Source organism: Pogona vitticeps, chromosome 2, assembly GCF_051106095.1.
Source record: "Pogona vitticeps strain Pit_001003342236 chromosome 2, PviZW2.1, whole genome shotgun sequence".
Taxonomy (NCBI): domain Eukaryota; kingdom Metazoa; phylum Chordata; class Lepidosauria; order Squamata; family Agamidae; genus Pogona; species Pogona vitticeps.
In genome coordinates this window covers 21,339,893-21,356,480 of record NC_135784.1, presented here as the reverse complement: position 1 = coordinate 21,356,480, position 16,588 = coordinate 21,339,893, and the positions used below count along the sequence as shown (strand labels likewise).

The window sequence follows — 16,588 nt, the reverse complement described above, 5'->3', positions numbered from 1 at the left end:
AGTCCCCTTGAGAAATTTGAGCAAGAAAGGAAAGGCAGTGAAGGTATAAGCAAGGAGGATAGTGGTTCAGAGATGGGAATTGTACTCCCACAGATCTGGGGGGCACCCAAGCAGAGAGAGCTAAAGAGAAGGAGCCAAGCTCTGAGTGGGGAGGGCATTTCAAAACTCAAATCACCAAAGACATCTGACTGACTCTGGAAGGCTAGAAGTCCCCAAGCGGAAGGGAGATCTTAGGGCTTTTTCTTCCCCATTGTTGCAGCAGGATTCGGATGGAAAGGATTTGGCCTCAAATCAACTTCCCTGAAGAGTTTTCACTGGGTCTCTTTACAACCACCTCTGTTTTCAGCATAATTGTGACTGCATGGTGGGAAGCTTCAGGATCCACTTTGCCTGCTTTTGTGCACCGGAGAGGACTCTGACCCAAGGTTTGAGGAAGAAACTCTGAAGCAAGAAAGAAGCAACAGTCAGCATTCCCAGAAGGTCATTATAGACCAGTCAGAGCAAGAAAAGTCCCCAGGATAGCCCAGTTCCTAGGTCGGGTGCTCTTGCAAAGAGAAAAAGGGCATTGCAGAAGGAGATCCAGCATCGTTGGGAAACCCGGTGTCAGGAGTTCTTGAAGACGGCTATTTGTACAAGAATGGCAGAACTGAATAATGTTGGGATGATGCCCAGGCTCTTCTGACTTCCTTTGAGCAAGCAGCCAAAGCCTGCCAGTGGCCAAGGGAAGAGTGGGCAGCCCGGCGGCACTCAATGGCATAGAGGAAGAGGCCTTTCAAAGTTTGGAAACCAGAGACAGGCAGGGAGGATTACAGGGAAGTGAAGGCCACCATCTTGGAAAGGGATGCCCTGAAGACAGAAATACAGCATCTGCACTTCCGGCACTTCTGCTGCCAGGAAGCTGAAGATCCCCCAAAAATTCACAGCCAAGTCCAGGAGTTTTGCCCCCAATGGATGAGGCCGGAGAGAAGGAGCAGGTCCTGGAGCCTTTCCTGGCCAGCCTTCCCCCTCTTCAGGGGTTGACACCCGAGCATCAAAGTGGAGCAGGTGGGAGACAGTTTCCTTGTCCTAGGCAGTCAAAACTTGTAATTAACGGCTCTTCCTGAAAGAGGAAGGTAAGAAGGAAGGAAGGACTCTTCCTCAATCTGGATAGCTCAGCGGTTTAGGCAACTGGTTGGGAGTTCGATTCCTCACTTTGTCTCCTTGAAAGGGGCTGGACTTGATGATCCTGAGGGTCCCTTCCAGCTCTGATGGATGATGACGATTCCACCATCTGCAAAATGGGTACATCAGTACCATCCCATAACCTGGCAGGGTTTTCAAAGGCTTTTGTTAGAAAGGAAGGTGAACAAAGGCCATCTCATTTGCTCCATTTGCTATATCTTGGGCGTAAGCTGTGCTAGAGTGTGGCAGAAATGACAATACCAGTTTTGAAGGCGTCACAATTGTGTACTTACACATGAGAAGTTTCTGTTTTTCTTCTTTAGAAAGGACAGAGTGGCTTTGCTTAAATCCTCTAGTTTACTGATCTTATTTATGATGAATAACTATGGTTCTTGCATCAGGATAGAAGTTTTGTGACACCTTAAACGTTTTATTTGGCGTAAACCTTGGACTGCCATCCATATGATGTGTTTGTCAAATACACACTGAGATCCTATTGTGTAAGTTACACCTTTGAAAGGGTGATAATTTAACCAACAGATTGTAGTTTTGGTAATTAAAGACTTCCTACCTATGTCTTGTGGCATTTCCAACACACACACACCCACACACACACCCACAGTGTTAACACCTTTCATCACATGAAAGCAGTGGAAGCTGCAGGACAGAAGGAGTAAGTTTTAATTTCCAAAACACTTCTCCTGGCTGGTAAAGGTTTCTGATGGCAACAACGTTTGGTGATAAATGACATCCTCTTTCCATTCTGTGGGTCCCACAGTTTCTACTTGATGAAAGGAGTGACACAAGAGTTGAAAAAGCTGTGGAACAAAAGAAGCACATATTTAATTGTTCCCAGCTAAAGACATCACCACTTTTCTGCTGGTGTTGTTCTGTCAAGTTAGTCTTTAAGGTACGACTGCGGCCAATATTAAAGTCAAAACCAACAGTAAAATCTAAACTGATGAAATGTGCTGAAAATAGAAGCATTTTATGGCATTTATCTCTGACTTTTCCTTGTTCTCATTGAAAGCACAGAACGAGGTATACAAATACACTTTTCATGTGGAGATATATGAGAAAGTATTTTTGACGTCACTCATCTGAATTAAACACACATTCTTTTGCCATATTTACGCTCCCTGTCCTGTCTTAAAACGTTGACTGATCTCATTCTTTTTTTAAGAGGGAAAAAACTCTTACTTTCACCTCAAAATGGATGGCCAGGAACCGCTGGGCGATTCTGAGAATGGCAAGGGTTTACAAATCTTAGCAATTCTACCTGATCCCACTGAGGTTATCAGGAGACCAGCCGAGGAGACAGAAGGGCTTTGATTTTCTTCCTCTCTGTTTCCAGCGGGGAAGAAAGTAGTGAAAGCAAAAGCTCTTGTCACGAGTCTTCGGTTCTCTCCATCGCGCTTGGAATCCTTAGAGAAAACCATGAAGGAAGAAAATTCTTCCTTGGTCAGAAGCCGTGCCAGAAGAGCTGAACCTGAATACATGACAGAGATACCAGCGTGGGTGGCCTTGTGTGTGTTTAGTCGTTTAGTCGTGTCCGACTCTTCGTGACCCCATGGATCAGGGCTGCTGTCTCCATCTGCAGTGATCATGGAGCCCAGGAAGATAAAATTTGACACTGCCTCCATATCTTCCCCTTCTATTTCCCAGGAGGTGATGGGACCAGTGGCCATGATCTTAGTTTTTTTGATGTTGAGTTTCAGACCGTTTTTTGCACTCTCCTCTTTCACTCTCATTACAAGGTTCTTTAATTCCTCCTCACTTTCTGCCATCAGAGTGGTATCATCTGCATATCGGAGGTTGTTGATATTTCTTCCGGCAATCTTAATTCCGGCTTGGGTTTCTTCCAGTCCAGCCTTCCGCATGATGTATTCTGCATATAAGTTAAATAAGCTGGGGGACAATATACAGCCTTGCCGTACTCCTTTCCCAATTTTGAACCACTCAGTTGTTCCATGACCAGTTCTAACTGTTGCTTCCTGTCCCACATATAGGTTTCTCAGGAGACAGATAAAGTGGTCAGGCACTCCCATTTCTTCAAGAACTTGCCATAGTTTGCTGTGGTCCACACAGTCAAAGGCTTTCGCATAGTCAATGAAGCAGAAGTAGATATTTTTCTTGACTCTCTGGCTTTCTCCATAATCCAGCGCAAGTTAGCAATTTGGCCTCGAGTTCCTCTGCCTCTTCGGAATCCAGCTTGTACTTCTGGGAGTTCTCGGTCCACATACTGCTGAAGCCTACCTTGTAGGATTTTGAGCATAACCTTGCTAGCGTGCGAAATGAGTGCAATTGTACGGTAGTTGGAGCATTCTTTGGCACTGCCTTTCTTTGGGATTGGGATGTAGACTGGTCTTTTCCAATCCTCTGGCCACTGTTGAGTTTTCCAAACTTGCTGGCATATTGAATGTAGCACCTTAACAGCATCATCTTTCAAGATTTTAAATAGTTCAACTGGAATGCCATCACCTCCACTGGCCTTGTTGTTAGCCAGGCTTTCTAAGGCCCACTTGACTTCGCTCTCCAGGATGTCTGGCTCAAGGTCAGCAACTACATTGTCTGGGTTGTCCGGGATATCCAAATCTTTCTGATATAATTCCTCTGTGTATTCTTGCCACCTCGTGTTGACGTCTTCTGCTTCTGTTAGGTCCTTCCCATTTTTGTCTTTTATCATGTTCATCTTTGCGCAAAATGTTCCTCTAATATGTCCAATTTTCCTGAACAGATCTCTGGTCTTTCCTTTTCTGTTATCTTCCTCTATTTCTTTGCATTGTTCATTTAAGAAGGCCCTCTTGTCTCTCCTTGCTATTCTTTGGAAGTCTGCATTCAAGTTTCTGTAACTTTCCCTATCTCCCTTGCATTTTGCTTCCCTTCTCCTCTCTGCTATTTCTAAGGCCTCGTTGGACAGCCAATTTGCTTTCTTGCATTTCCTTTTCTTTGGGATGGTTTTCGTTGCTGCCTCCTGGACAATGTTACGAGCCTCTATCCAAAGTTCTTCAGGTACTCTGTCCACCAAATCTAGTTCCTTAAATCTGTTCTTTACTTCCACTGTATATTCGTAAGGGATTTGGTTTAGATTATACCTGAGTGGCCCAGTGGTTTTTCCTAATCTCTTCAGTCTAAGCTTGAATTTTGCTATGAGAAGCTGATGATCAGAACCGCAGTCAGCTCCAGGTCTTGTTTTTGCTGACTGTATAGAGCTTCTCCATCTTTGGCTGCAGAGAATATAATCAATCTGATTTCGATATTGCCCATCTGGTGATTTCCATGTATAGAGTCGCCTCTTGTGTTGTTGGAAAAGAGTGTTTGTGATGACCAGCTTATTCTCTTGACAAAACTCTATTAGCCTTTGTCCTGCTTCGTTCTGAACTCCAAGGCCAAACTTCCCTGTTGTTCCTTTTATCTCTTGGCTCCCTACTTTAGCATTCCAGTCCCCTAGAATGAGAAGAACATCTTTCTTTGGTGTCAGTTCTAGAAGGTGTTGTAAATCTTCATAGAATTGTTCAATTTCAGTCTCCTCAGCAATGCTGGTTGGTGCATAAACTTGGATTATTGTGATGTTGAATGGTCTGCCTTGGATTCGTATTGTCATCATTCTATCATTTTTGAGATTGTATCCCATTACAGCTTTTCCCACTCTTTTGTTGACTATGAGGGCTACTCCATTCCTTCTACGGGATTCTTGCCCACAATAGTAGATATGATAATCATCTGAGCAGAATTCGCCCATTCCTGTCCATTTTAGTTCACTGATGCCCAGGATGTCGATGTTTATTCTTGCCATCTCCTGTTTGACCACCTCCAGCTTCCCAACGCTCATAGATCTTGCATTCCAGGTTCCTATGCAGTATTCTTCTTTGCAGCATTGGATTTTCCTTTCACTTCCAGGCACGTCCACAGCTGAGCGTCCTTTCGGCTTTGGCCCAACCACTTCATTAGCTCTGGAGCTACTTGTACTTGTCCTCCACTCTTCCTCAGTAGCATGTTGGACGCCTTCCGACCTGAGGGGCCCATCTTCCAGCGTCATATCTTTTAGCCTTTTGTTTCTGATCATGGGGCGTTCTTGGCAAAGATACTGGAGTGGCTTGCCATTTCCTACTCCAGGTGGATTGCGTTTAGTCGGAACTCTCCACTATGTCCTGTCCGTCTTGGGTGTCCCTGCACGGCATAGCCCATAGCTTCTCTGAGTTACTCAAGCCCCTTCGCCACGACAAGGCAGCAATCCATGAAGGAGGTGGGTGGCCTTGCCTGGAGGTAAAGGGGGACAAAGCAAAGGGGTGTAAGACTTTTGGGGATACCCAGTGGCAGGGGTTCCTGAAGACCTTTCAGCCCATTCACACCGGAGGGAAGGACCCACTGGGGTCAAAGATGGCCCCATGGGATGATACCAAGGATCTTCTGGCCTCCTTTGAACAAGTGGCCAGGGCTTGTCGGTGGCCTCCGGGAGAGTGGGTGGCCCGGCTCTTGCCAGCACTGAGTGGAGAAGCAGAAGAGGTCTTTCAAAGCCTGGATGCCCAAGACAAAGAGGATTATGGGAAAGTGAAGGCTGCCATCTTGCGAGGAGATGTCCTGAGGATGGAGCTGCAGCACTAGGATTTCAGGGACTTCTCCTGCCAGGAGTTGGAAGACCCCCCGGAGGATTTACAAGCAACTCCAGGAGCTTTGCCACCGGTGGCTGAGGCTGGAGAGACGCAGCAAGGAGCAGAATATAGAACTATAGAGTTGAAAATATACTCCGGGGTCAACAGCAACAGAAACCCTGAAAGATGGCTAAGCAACCTCTGTTTTTTTAAAAAATAGAGCGAAGGAGAATTTATCAATTCCAATAGCAGACCATTACACTATCAAAGAGCTGTTACCACCAGGAAGATCTCCCCAATGTACTGCTGATATCTCCTTATAATTTGAATTTGTTGCTTTCAGGCCTACCATCGAGAGCAGCAGAAGATAATTCTATTTGAACTGGATAGTTGGAAGGAACCCTCAAGGTCATCAAGTCCAGCCCCTGACAAGGAGGCCTCGTGGGGAATCAAACTCCCAACCTCAGATTCCATAGCCAGAGACCTAAACTCTTGAGCTATCCAGCAATTCTGGATATACTGGGACCGTCTTTGATAAAGGAGCCCTTCAGATACTGGAGGATATAAATCAATCCCATTACCATCCTGCCTTCCTTTCTGCTATTGAAACATCCCCAACTCATCTCTATGTTGAACCCTTTCTTTTGTCTTCCAATAATCCTACCTCCAAATTATTCGGGGTGGCACATCTGGTCCTGTGAAACTACCCAATGACGAAAGTCTAGGAAGATGGGGCCCTAGCTCACCTGCCATATAAAGATGCCAGCTTTCCCAGCGTATCTGTATTTTCCAAAGGAGCGGAACATGCAAGAATAGGCAGGCAAAGTGTGAAGACAAAAACAGTATCCTTGCTAATTGCCGCAAGTCAAAAAAATTCTTCAGGGCACAAAGTTTCAATCAAAAGATTGGCCGAAGGAGATGGTTTCTTTCCCTGCTTAGTTCTGCGGTTCTTACTTGGTGCAGAATTTTGAATTTGTGGTAAAATCCCTTGTTCTGCACAGCAGAAGTACAGAGATTCGCAGAAGGGCTTCTAGTTCTCCAGAGGGTCGGACTCTTTCTTATGAACTGGCCCTTAAGGTCTCACTCTGACCCATTTGTAGGAGAAAGAAACCTTTCATCACTTACAGTTGCAAACAGATGAACAGCAAACTAAACCTACTGACTGAACACCAACTGAGAACTGAGAAGGGGGGTAAACATGATTTTCTCTCAATGCAGGAGCAAGGGATACCTTTAATAGACCTCTGTAAAAAAAACAGAGCAAGCAAAAATATCAAGCAAACATGCAGTTAGCTTTCGGTGATCATTTATCTTCTTCAGCCTAAGCACCAAGTTCAGAAAATTATATCCTTTCATTAAGTCACAAAGGCTTTAGTTTGTGAAGCAGATCTATGTTGTTTGTGAGTCTTGCACCGGTTTGTTAAACACGGGGAAGGTGTAATGATGGCGTCGCCCAAGAGGGGGCGCCCGTGTGAAGCCTAGCTGGCCTTTCTGCCCCGAGGAAGAGGAAGAGGAAGAGGAGGAGGAGGAAGGCAAGAGGAAAGGCGGGGATTTCGACGCAAGGAAGAGCCACCGCCTCCCCATCTCCAAAGCCCAGGAAGGGGCCACGTTCCCGGTTAGGCTTGGAGCCTCGGGTGGCCACCCTGACGAAGCGAAGGAGCCCAGAGATAAAGAGGAAGAGACAACACGCCAGCAAGCAAGCAAGCCGGCCGAGTCACACAAGCCTCCTCGTCGTTTCTGGGACCGTCCTTCCCTCGAGCTCTCTTGCTGGCTGAAGGAGGAGTGAGTGTCTGGAAGCCCTCCCGCCAGTCCTGCCTTTTTTGCCCTCTTTCCGACTCCACAGGGAGGCTCCGAAGGGCCCAGAGAGGCGCCAGTGGGGGCTGGAGAGGCGTTTCCCCCCTTTTATTTTGGTCCCCCCCCTCCAACCGGGAAACGCGGGCAGGCCTTTCTTTGCCCGGAGTTGGGAGGGAGGCTTCCTTGCGAGTAAAAACGCCAGGGTTTCGCAGAGATATGTGGGGCTTTACCAGGACTGCGGAGGCGACCCCACTGGCTGAGGGGGCGCCCCAAGCAGCCTCCTTGAGAGAGTCAGGGCGGACAACAAGCTGGCCAGGCAGGCCACGGGGACTCGCCCTCTTCCACACGGTCCCTATTCATTCTGATTTATGGCAGCCATTTTGAGGAGTTTCCAGAGAGAGAGAGAAGACTTAGAAGTGGTGGATCCTTCCCTTCTTTTTTGGGGGGGGGGGCCCTCTTGGGAAGGCGCAGCTTGCCCGAGACCCACCAGGCTGGCGGTTTCCGAGGAGGCACAGGGAGGAATCGAACTCCCAACCTCTGGCTTCTCTCAACCAGAGAGCTCTGCCATGGGACCCGGGATCAATCTTGATTGCTCAGTGGTTTAGGCCTCAGGGAGTGGAGCCAGAGGTTATTTCCCCCACTGGGCTTCCTTGAGAGGGGCTGGACTTGATGATCTACAGGTACCCTACCAGCTCTGCAGTTCTTTTTCAAATAAGTATAGTAAATAAATAAAATAGGAAAGTAATAAAACCACAAATTTACAGTGCACTACATTAAATCTACTTAAAGTTAAACAAAATTAACCATACTCTAATTTCTCAACCCTGTGCCACCCTCCCCCTTGGGATCAGATTCATATTCTTTATTTTTTTCATTCCACATTGCCCCTTTCTCTCCAGAAACACACATATTCTTCTCCCGGTCTATACGCCTTTCCTTTCTGAAATACATATATTAAAATAAATTCCATTTTTCTTTAATATCATTACTTTTTGATATTCCTTTTTGATTTTCGTTTCACAAATCAATTTATCATCAATGGCCGTATTCCACATTTCTTTGTACCATTCCTCAACATTAACTTGGTTAAAATTCCCCCATAGGAAACATCATTTTGCGATCGCAAAAACATTGACATCAAGCGATTTCATCGTCAAACGGAGCGCCCGTCTTGCGGGGCACCACTGAAATTTTCACTGGTTGCTGCTCTGTGTCATACCTTTAAAGTAGAAAATGGGTGGAATGTTTTTCTAGTTTTTCAAAAATATTCTATTTCAAAGGCTATGAGGCTTCAGTTATTCTATAACAGTGGTTCTTAACTTTTTTGAAAGAAACGCCCCCTTGAGCCATTGAGGAAGTTATCATCGCTCCCCTCCCCCGTGGTGATATCTTTTATTATTTATTTATTTATTTATTTATTTATTTATTTATTTATTTATTTAAGACACTTAAATCCAGTGACCCCTGAAAACAAAATTAAATTCCAAGAAAATGAAATGCCCCCCAAAAAGTAACATTTAATGATTTAGTTGCAAGTGAATTTTAAGATGCAAAAAGAAATATAAAAAGGGCATAAAAACAAATGCAGGAACTAAAAATTTCAAGACAAAAAGTCTGAAACTAAATTAAAATTGGAGGAAAACATATATTCATGCTCACTGTAAAAAGGCTGCAGCCATCTTCACAGGTTTGGCTTGCTCCAGCACCCCCTACCGCCCCCCTTCTGCTCCAGCGCCCCCACACCGCCCCTTTTCGTTCTACCGCCCCCCTGAAAAATGAAATCGCCCCCTGGGGGGCATTATCGCCCACGTTAAGAACCTAGGTTCTATAAGATATTCTGCAACAGGAGATCTCACTTGCAAATATTTTTATTCTAGGTGGTAGAGAAAAGCAGTGAAGAAGTCAAAGGAAGATAGGAGGAAAAGCTACGAGCAGAGACCGGGCTGAGCTTATGGCAGAGGCAGGTCGTGGGGGAAGATGGCAAGAGGTGAAGAAGGAAGCCGAGAAGGGGCTCCAGCAGCGCTGGGAAGCCCAGTGGCAGGAGTTTCTGGAGATGCTGGAGCCCAGTTCTAGAAGAGGGGAAAAGCCCGTGATCTCCGAGGCTGCCCCGTGGGATGATGCCAAAGCCTTCCTGGCCTCCTTCGAGGAAGTGGCCAAAGCCTGCCATTGGCCCAAAGGTGAGTGGGTGACCCGGCTCCTTCCAGCATTGAATGGGGAAGCAGAAGAAGCCTTTCAGAGCCTGGAAGCAGTAGACAGGGAGGATTATGGGAAAGTGAAGGCTGCCATTGTGCGAAAGGAGGCCCTAAGGATGGAGAAGCAGCGCCAGCACTTCAGGGACTTCTCCTGCCAGGAGGTGGAAGACCCCCGGAGGCTTCACAGCCAAATCCAAGAGCTTTGCCACCGGTGGCTGAGGCCGGAGAGACGCAGCAAGGAGCAGATCCTGGAGCTGCTGATCCTGGAGCAGTTCCTGGCCAGCCTTCCCCCGGACCTCCAGGGCTGGATCCGGGCAGGAGGGCCCGACACGTGTTCCCAGGCCGTGGCCCTAGCGGAGGACTTCCTCATGATCCAGGAAGGGACTGAGAGAGCAAAGTGGCAGGTGAGATCCTGTGTATTGCTTAAGAGAGCATAGATCGTGGATTAGGGTAACACAATTTATAACACATCTTCTAAGCCAGTTTAATGTCGTCTGTTGAGCGCCATTCCAAATAAGATGAAGTTTGTTACTTTCAAAAGGTATGCTTGGTCTAATTGCTACATGCTCGACTTCCTTTGTTTTTCTTGTTGCATGGATTGCCATTTTAGTAAATATGGGGTTTATATTTTTATTTAAAATAGGGATGCCTCACCTTTCTCTTCAAAAGACCCAAGCCTTATTAAAACAAAGGCTGGAGGCAATTTTCAAGATATAATTGGGCAACGCTCTGTCAGATCTGCTTTGATTTGGATTCCTGCATTGAGCAGGATGCCCTTAGAGGCCCCTTCCCACTCCATTATTCACAGATTTTGTGAAAAGCTACAAAACAACAAATGGTTATGGTCTTAAAAATAGTTAAACAAGCATAATATTAATAATGTTAGAGACATGGAAGTTTAAAAACAGTTCGAAAAACACATGAAACTCCCTCCCAGAAAAACATTACAGACCAGTTTCTTCCCCCTGCAAAAAAAACAACCTTGTAGGCAGCCAGTTATTGAGAGAAAGACACTGAATCAAAAGGTCTTGTCCGGCTTGTGGAAGGATAGCAAAGAGGGGGCGAGTCTGGCCTCCAGTGGGAGGGAGTTCCAAAGTCTGGGAACAGCCACCGAGAAGGCCCTGTCTCGTGTGCTCATCAGATGCGCCCATGAAGGTGGTGGGGCCAAGCCAAAGGCCTCCCCTGGTGATCCTACAGTCCACACAGGTTCATATAAGGAGATTCAGTCTGAGATCGCTTGGACTCGAGTCGCTTCGGGAAACAGCCTGGTACCCAGTGGAGTTACTGTAACAGAGGAGTTATGTGGTACCTTTAGCCACCAGCTCCAGTTATGGCTGCAGAATTTTCCAGCTTCTGAAGGTTCCAGACAACTTCTAAAAACAGTTCCACATAGAGCTCATTGCAGTAATCCAAATCGGATGGAATTTAAGGTGTATTTCGCCCTGGCCAGATTAGACGTCTCGAGATCAGACACCTTAGATTAGATCCATTAGAGAGCACATGTGGCTTATGGGCCACCAGTTGCCCATCTGAGTTTTCAATGTACAGGAGGACCCAACTGTGACAAACCCAGACCTACTGGGATATGCCACAGTTTCACTAAGCTGCCACCAACCATTCCCTATAAGAAGTCACACAGACCAGGGATGGATTTTTAAACAAACAAAAGAATAAGGTTTATTTAAATAATACACAGGGTAAATAAAATAATCAAGTGAATAAGATACAGTAACGTGGCTTAGTCTCAATCATGCATACACCAGTTTGGTTCACTCAGAACACTCTTAAATAAAGCACAGACCCTGAACCTATCAGTTCTGGCTAACCATACAGACACCTGAACCTATCAGGTTGGTACTGACTGACACACAGTAGTACCCTGTCTGACACACAGACTCTCACTCCAGCTTCTTCTCTCAGCTCTCCTCCAGCTTCTCCTAACTTCTCCACACAAACTCCACATATATATACAGTACAGCCCCTCCTCCTGATGTCCCGCCTTCCACTCCCCATAGGATGGAACTTTCCCTCCAAACCATGACAGACAGGTAACATCAGTGCTGTATGTAACACCTCCCCTCTTTATAAGTTGTTTTGTAGGGGGAAAGCTAAGGTGCTTTTCACCAAAAAACAACCTGGACCCAAAACAAACAAAAACAGTCATATAATAACATACAATACCATACTTACTTATACTTACACTCTATTAGGCATTTAAACATTTACCATTAACAATACATCAAGTTACCTTTATTCATACAAACCAACATGTTTAATAAACAGACACATTTGACTTTTTGTCATCAAAATATATACATAGTCCATGTTTCTTTCGCCGTCTTCATTCTTCAGGTCTTCTTGACAAGGCGTCAGCAACACAGTTCACTGACCCTCTGACCACCTTCACTTCAAAGTCATAGTCTTGCAGATTTAAAGCCCACCTCATAAGTTTACTATTGTGGGTTTTCATTGTCTTTAACCATTGCAGTGGTGAATGGTCAGTGCACAGAATAAAATGTCTTCCCCAGATGTAAGGTTTTACCTTCTGGATCGCGTAGACTATGGCCAGGCAGTCCTTTTCCACGGTTGCCAAATGTCTCTCACCTTTCTGGAGTTTCCTACTCAGGTAGGACACTGGATGCTGGTCACCATTCTCATCCTCCTGGCAAAGAACTGCTCCTACCCCGCTGTTAGACGCATCGGTGTAGATGATGAACTCCCGGTCGAAGTCTGGAGCACGCAGCACTGGACAGTCGACGAGGGCCTCCCTCAACCTCTGGAACGCCTCCCCACAGTCGCTGGTCCACGGGATGCGGTCATCAGTCTTCTTCCGCGTCAGATCGGTCAGCGGAGCCGCAATCTCGCTAAACCTCGGGATGAACTTTCTGTAGTAGCCCACCAACCCAAGAAATGATTTGCCTTTTTTCTTGGTGTTGGGTCTGGGCCAATCACGAACTGCTTCTATCTTGGCCTCGAGGGGTTTTATCACTCCTCCCCCTACTATGTGACCCAAGTATTTTATTTCTGGGCTACCCAGCTGCATTTTGTTCTCTTTGCAGAGCCTAGGCCAAAGCACTTCCTCCCCTGGGTCAAAGTGCTGCTCTCTAGCTTTGTGGTCATACCATGTTTTCTTTCTGACCTTTTGAGCTTGCAGGGTCTCTGCTGCTAGCTCTAGGTTTCTCTTTAAGTCATTCCTTAAAGTGCCTATATATGTCACAACGTCTTGTGGGTCATCCTGGGTGATCTGCTCCCAATTTTGTTTGATCAAATCAAGGGGCCCTTTCACCCTTCTCCCAAATAAAAGTTGAAACGGACTGAACCCGGTACTGGCTTGTGGCACTGATCGATAAGCAAACAAAAGGGATTGCAGCTTCTGGTCCCAATTGTTTGGATTCTCTGCCAAGTAAGCCCTAATCATGCGCATTAGAGTCCCATTGAACTTCTCAGTTAACCCATTACTTTCAGGGTGATAGGCAGTGGTTTCCTTGTGCTTAATTCCACAGATTTGCCATAACCGTTTCATGAGCTTCGATGTGAACGATGCGCCCAAATCTGTGATTATTTCTGAGGCAAATCCCATCCTGGACATATACCCCACCAAGGCATCTGCCACTGTGTTAGTTTCAATGTTAGTCAAGGGAATGGCTTCAGGGTACCTCGTGGCATGGTCCACAATGGTGAGAATGAACCTGTTCCCCCTCTTTGTGGCCTTGGGCAAAGGTCCCACAATATCCACCCCTATGCATTTGAACGGAGTGTCAATCACAGGCAAAGGGCACAACTTTGCTTTGGTCCTGTCGCGGCTATTCCCCTGCCTTTGACACACATTACATTGTTTACAGAATTCTTTGATCTGCTTCCCTATTTCAGGCCAGTAAAAATTCTGTGTGATTCTCTGCTGTGTTTTGTTCACCCCTAAGTGCGCAGCAAACATGTCAGAGTGCCCCCTTTGTAAGATCATGGGGCGATACTTTTCAGGTACCACTAGCTGACTTCGGATCCCATCTCCCCCTTTTGAGATATTCCTCAGGGTCTCTCTATACAAAATCCCCTTTTTCTCTAGAAATCTCACTGGGGTTTCAGGTGTTAGCTGGGCTTCAAAACACTTTTGGAGAGTGGCGTCTGCCTTTTGCTCTTGGCCAAATCGGCTGTCTGTGGTTAAGGTTTCCACCACAGCTTCTGAACTCCCCTCTGCTTCCGTCTCTGGCTCATCAGTACCCCCCTGAACTGTCCCCGTGGTGGCTTGTGAACGTGTAATCACTAGCACCCGTTTCACATGTTCAGCCAGGTCATTTCCCACGAGCACGGCTGCTGGCAGAGTCGATGAAATCGCTAGCCGCCAAACTCCCCTCCAGCCTTGAAAGTTCACAGGTACCTCCGCTACTGGCAGTGAGATCACCTGCCCCTCAATCCCTGCCACCTTCATGCTCTCATTTGGGATTATATATTCCCTAGGAATAATATCTGGATGGCACAGGGTCACCTGGGAACAAGTGTCCCTCAGCCCCCGATACTGATGGTCAAGTATTCCTACGTCCACCCCTGCTGTCTCAAACAACTGTGAATCTGTTCTCACGAGCAAGCAGCGCTTGACCTCCACAAGAGGACCATTTTCCTCAGCCTGATCAGCAGATGTAACTGTTCCAGATTGAGTAGCCATGGCAACAGGCTCCCTCAGTGACAAGGGGCTTTGCTCTTTCTGGACACAGAACACAGCTTTTGGCTTGGTTCCACTCGATTCCTGAGGCACAATTCCTTTTAGCTGCTTTAATTTCTCACACTCTGAGATTAGATGGCCCTTTCCCTGACAGAAATAACATTTTCTGCTATATTTTGAGTCTTTCTCATCTTGTTTTGGTTTTCCCTCCAAAATCTGAGGTCTTGGTTTCATGTCTGAGGGCTTCCCTTCACCATGGGCCCCTCCCCCTTGCTGGCTTTTCCCTGGTCCCTGAGAGTACTTGCTGTAGGTTTCTTTGGGTTTATCTACAGATTTCCACTCAGCACCTAAGGGTTTTCTTATTTGATAAATAAAATCTGCGATCTCTGCTGCTTCGGCCACAGATTTCGGTTTCCTTTCCCTCACCTGGAATTTCATTTCCCCATGCAGGACTGAATAGAACTGTTCCAGCGCTATCAAGTCTTTGAGCTGCTGAAAGGTCTCTGTCCCCTCCTGAGATAGCCATTTCTCTAGCAGCCTCACCAGTTGGGCCCCCACTTGGGTAAAAGTCTGCTCTGGTTTCTTGGTGATTGACCTGAATCTTTGCCTCAGCTGTTCCGCATTTATCCCATGTCTGGCAAACACCAGTTTTTTAAATTCTGCAAAATCTTTCATCAGTTCCTCTGGCATCTCTGCATAGACTTCTGCAAGGCTGCCACTGATTAAAGATCGCATGATGGTCATCTTCTCAGTTTCCCTTACTGAGAAGTCCACAAACGCTCTTTCCACTAGGGAAAAGAACACTTCAGGACAATCTCCCTTGTGGTACACAGGGAATTTCTTCAGGTCAGCTTTAGACAATTGGCCTCCCTCAGAATCCCTATTGTTATTATTGTTCTGATTCATCAGTTCCAGTTTTCTTAACTCAAACGCCATTCTTTCTTTTTCCAGAGCAATTTTCTCTCTCTCCCTCTCCATTTCCATTCTCTGTCTCTCTAATCTTTCTTCTTTTTCCATTCTCTCTCTCTCTAATCTTTCCTCCATTTCCCTCACCCTCAGTTCATGCTGTTGGGCTATGAGCAATTTTCTGAGTTCTGGGTTCTGTTCTCCCGTGCTGTCACCTTGCACTGAGCCAAATTCATCCTCAGAACCTTGGTCAACCTGGGGGTCTTTCACTTCACCCATTTCTGCCACTTGGCTTCGAGTCAAGGGCATAATCCCCCCCCCCCAGAACAGGCTGCGTTCAAAAGTCAAGCCTCAAAATAAAGTGACCACTTTTTTTTCTTTTGCCTCAGAACCAGCTTTCTATAGATTACTGCTGTTCTTCAGCACTAACTTGCAACAGTTGCGAGCCAGAGTCTACCCCCCTCTGCTAGGCCTCTCAGCAGGCAGGCTAGATCACTGCTACTACACAGTTTTGCCTCAGCTTTTTTCCCGCCAAAACAGGTTTCCTCAGAGCTCCCTAATCTAGTCCCCAATCTGAGGTTACACGTTCTTCTACTAGCGCACCTCCCCGTGAGGTACACCTAGAAGATTACCTACGTGCTCTCAGATTGTCCCTGACTAGACCCCCCTTGCTCTGGGCACTCTTGCCAAGGCTTTGCTGTACCACTGGACAACTGGACCAGTCGTATCCCACACGCTGGACACCAATCAATGTGACAAACCCAGACCTACTGGGATATGCCACAGTTTCACTAAGCTGCCACCAACCATTCCCTATAAGAAGTCACACAGACCAGGGATGGATTTTTAAACAAACAAAAGAATAAGGTTTATTTAAATAACACACAGGGTAAATAAAATAATCAAGTGAATAAGATACAGTAACGTGGCTTAGTCTCAATCATGCATACACCAGTTTGGTTCACTCAGAACACTCTTAAATAAAGCACAGACCCTGAACCTATCAGTTCTGGCTAACCATACAGACACCTGAACCTATCAGGTTGGTACTGACTGACACACAGTAGTACCCTGTCTGACACACAGACTCCCACTCCAGCTTCTTCTCTCAGCTCTCCTCCAGCTTCTCCTAACTTCTCCACACAAACTCCACATATATATACAGTACAGCCCCTCCTCCTGATGTCCCGCCTTCCACTCCCCATAGGATGGAACTTTCCCTCCAAACCATGACAGACAGGTAACATCAGTGCTGTATGTAACACCAACTTTCTGTGGGTATCGGT

General features: G+C 46.4%; 1 protein-coding gene across 8 annotated transcripts in view; it reads left to right on the top strand.

Annotated features, from left to right (window-relative positions):
- The window catches only part of LOC140705028 (uncharacterized), a 138,284-nt gene that overhangs the window by 84,825 nt on the left and 36,871 nt on the right, over positions 1-16,588 (top strand). Inside the window, exon 1 of one of the 8 annotated variants that reach the window (XM_078388324.1) lies at positions 10,014-10,143. The exons of the other annotated variants lie outside the window; for them this stretch is intronic. The gene's annotated coding sequence lies outside the window, so the exon portion shown is untranslated. Of the gene's footprint in view, positions 1-10,013; positions 10,144-16,588 lie in introns of those variants that run through there. 8 annotated transcript variants of the gene reach the window in all.